Source organism: Urocitellus parryii, chromosome 2 (genome assembly GCF_045843805.1).
Source record: "Urocitellus parryii isolate mUroPar1 chromosome 2, mUroPar1.hap1, whole genome shotgun sequence".
Classification (NCBI taxonomy): domain Eukaryota; kingdom Metazoa; phylum Chordata; class Mammalia; order Rodentia; family Sciuridae; genus Urocitellus; species Urocitellus parryii.
Window position 1 is genome coordinate 126114345 of NC_135532.1, and position 2758 is coordinate 126117102.

The following is a 2758-nucleotide window of genomic DNA, read 5'->3' on the forward strand; positions in this document are numbered from 1 at the left end:
TGTCAGGAGACAGAGTTATAGCTTGGCTACAGAGAGGAGCAAATTCCCTAGGAGCTAATGCTTTGAACATTATGAATATGAATGGATTTTATATCATTAATAAGAAATTCTTCTACAAGTAAAAGAAGCACCTGATCAAATTAATGATATTCTTACTCCTAACTCAAATACTCAGAATTTAAGTTTCAAAGTGTTTCTGAATAGCTCTCCTTCACCAAGCAAGGAGTAGCTAGCAGTGGGAGTGATAGAAAACAGGTGGCATATAAATATTTCATCAGTTCCCTCACAAATGCCTGCTTATTCAGATACATTTTACTTTCATCTTCACTGTTCTAATGGAGCACAATATTCCTTGCTTTGGTCATACTATTCTTTGGAGTCCTTGTTCAAAGTCATTTTACCCAGTCAACTGTAGGGAATGTGTTTGGCAGGATCCACTGGAGCCTTTCTTCCCAGTCCTGCTGTGCACTGGAGGACCAGGCCAAGCAGCTGGAGGCATCTTTTCAAAGCAGCCCAGCACCAGAGGAAGCAGGAGCAGCACATTCCTTGGCTGCCTTCACTTTCTGTGCACAAGTTCTGCATAATGTCAAAGCTTAAAATGACTATACCCAAGGAGGATGATTATTAATTTGGAAAAATCAAGAATAAACAATTTGAAAGTAAGACCCTATCATGTAAACATTTACATTACAGCTGAAATAGAACCATAAAAAAATAGAATGGAGTGATTATTTAAGCCTTTAGTTAATTTTTATCTCTTAAATTTCTTTGCCTTTATCTCTTTGGAATTAAGGGCAGGAAAATGCTTTTAAATTTTTACTGTCTTGCATTTCCTCAGTACACATTCTTGGCTATCAACTCCAGTTTTCTGTGGAAACTTAAAAATATTTTGAACCCAGATTAAATATTTTTATCAAAGCATATGGTATTCACATTTACCTGGCAGGGGAGATACCATGTTCACGAAGGTGGTTTTCCCAGGGTGAGGCTTATCTATGTGCTGACCCCTGCAATTTCCCCAAATGTTGGAAACTTGACCGCATAATTTGTGGTAGTGAGGGACTCTGCACTTAAAAAAAAAAGCATATGGTATTAAATAAAATAATGCTTTTATGCAGGAAGAGAAAGGAGGGGAATAATGTTTTTTTATTGATGTGTTTTGCCCTAATCCATACTTTACAAAGTATTCCCAATTCATCATAGATACTACATTAACTCCTGAATCTATTTACTGATTTGAAACATGTGTCTCCCCTATGTGGGGTTGTATAGTATCCCACCAAGTTCAAGTCCACTAAGAACCTCAGAATGTGACTTCATTTTTAAAAAGCCTTCTTTATGGGTACATTTTTTTTAAAATGAGTCATTTGGATTAGAATGCCTCCTATATTCAAGACTGGTTAAAAGAAGGGCATGTGAAAACACATAGGAAAGAAAGCCATGTGAAGTTTGAGGTGGAAATCAAAATGACTTATCCATAATGCAAGTAACACCAAACATTACCTGTGACCACCAGAAGGTGAGAGAGTAGAGGAGAATCATGAGGCAGTTTCTCCTTCAGAGCAGACTGCAGAAGAACCACATGCCACACCACCTTGAATTCAGAATCCTAGCCTCCAGAACCATGAGACAAGATGAAAAGACTGGTGTTTTTAACTGGAGTTTGTGGTAGACTTTATGGCAGCTCTATAAAACTAATACAGATTTGGGCACTGAGGACTGAGTTTATATTACAATAAATAACCTAAATCCACAGAAATAGATTTGAATTTGGGAAGTGTGTGGAGGCACCTGTCAGGAAAAAAAAATCAACAGACCTAGATTGCATTAAGAAAAAGTTTGGTTGAAGTAGCGACATTAATTTTTTATGTGTGACAAAAGGGGGAGGAGTTCTATAGTATTAGGTAGGACAACCCATATTTTAACTAATCTGTTTTAGTTCAGTTCATAGTCTATTAATTTATAATGAGAGGAAAGTAAGTTATTTTAACATATAACACATTTTTAAATTACACTGAGCAATGGAAAGAGCACTCACCCTTTATCAGTATGCAATCTGTTTGTGTTTAATTTTCTTCTCCAACCCTGCAGGATGTTGTCCAATGGGTCACCCATCAGTATGGGCTTATAAATTCATCTAGAAGTACAAGCACATTCAAGTGTGCTATATAGTTAATTCCTTTTTTCAATGAGCATTCACTTTGATACCTCAATGCTTTTATGTTTAAGCAAGTCTAATGACAAGACTATTACTTCAGATATTGATCAAAACTTGCAAACAGAAGAGCAATGGAGAAGTTCACCTAAAGATGCAATTATAAAGTGCAAGAAGTTGGACAAATGCATTGCACTATCTTTGAAATATAACCTTCCCTTTACCCTACATTAGTCTGTGCCTGTGAAACTTAAGGATAGGCTGATTTATAGCAAAGCAATTCTTACCTTTAAAGAGCATAATTTATCATGATGGGGCAGGCAATAGTGGTGTGGCACTTCATTAAGTGTATATTTAAAGTGTATTGTGAGAGAACAGGGTGTGTGACTCATCTAAAACTTAAGCAGCATCCAACACTGGGATTCATATCTACTAGATAAGTCAGGGGCAGTTGTGAGACAAAGAACTGCAGAGACTTCAGGGAGAATTTATTTTAAGGTTCAAGGAGGACATGGCAGCAGACCTCCTCTATTAACAAAATTTTAGATCTTAGAGGGGAGGTGAATTAATTTGCTGTAGCTACCATAAAAATGTACTGCAGAC

The 2758-nt window shown here is 36.7% G+C and overlaps 1 pseudogene; it reads left to right on the forward strand.

The window, feature by feature from the left end:
• Positions 1-931: 931 nt before the first annotated feature.
• On the forward strand, positions 932-1073 carry LOC113200614 (U1 spliceosomal RNA; annotated as a pseudogene).
• The last annotated feature ends 1685 nt before the right edge of the window (positions 1074-2758 follow it).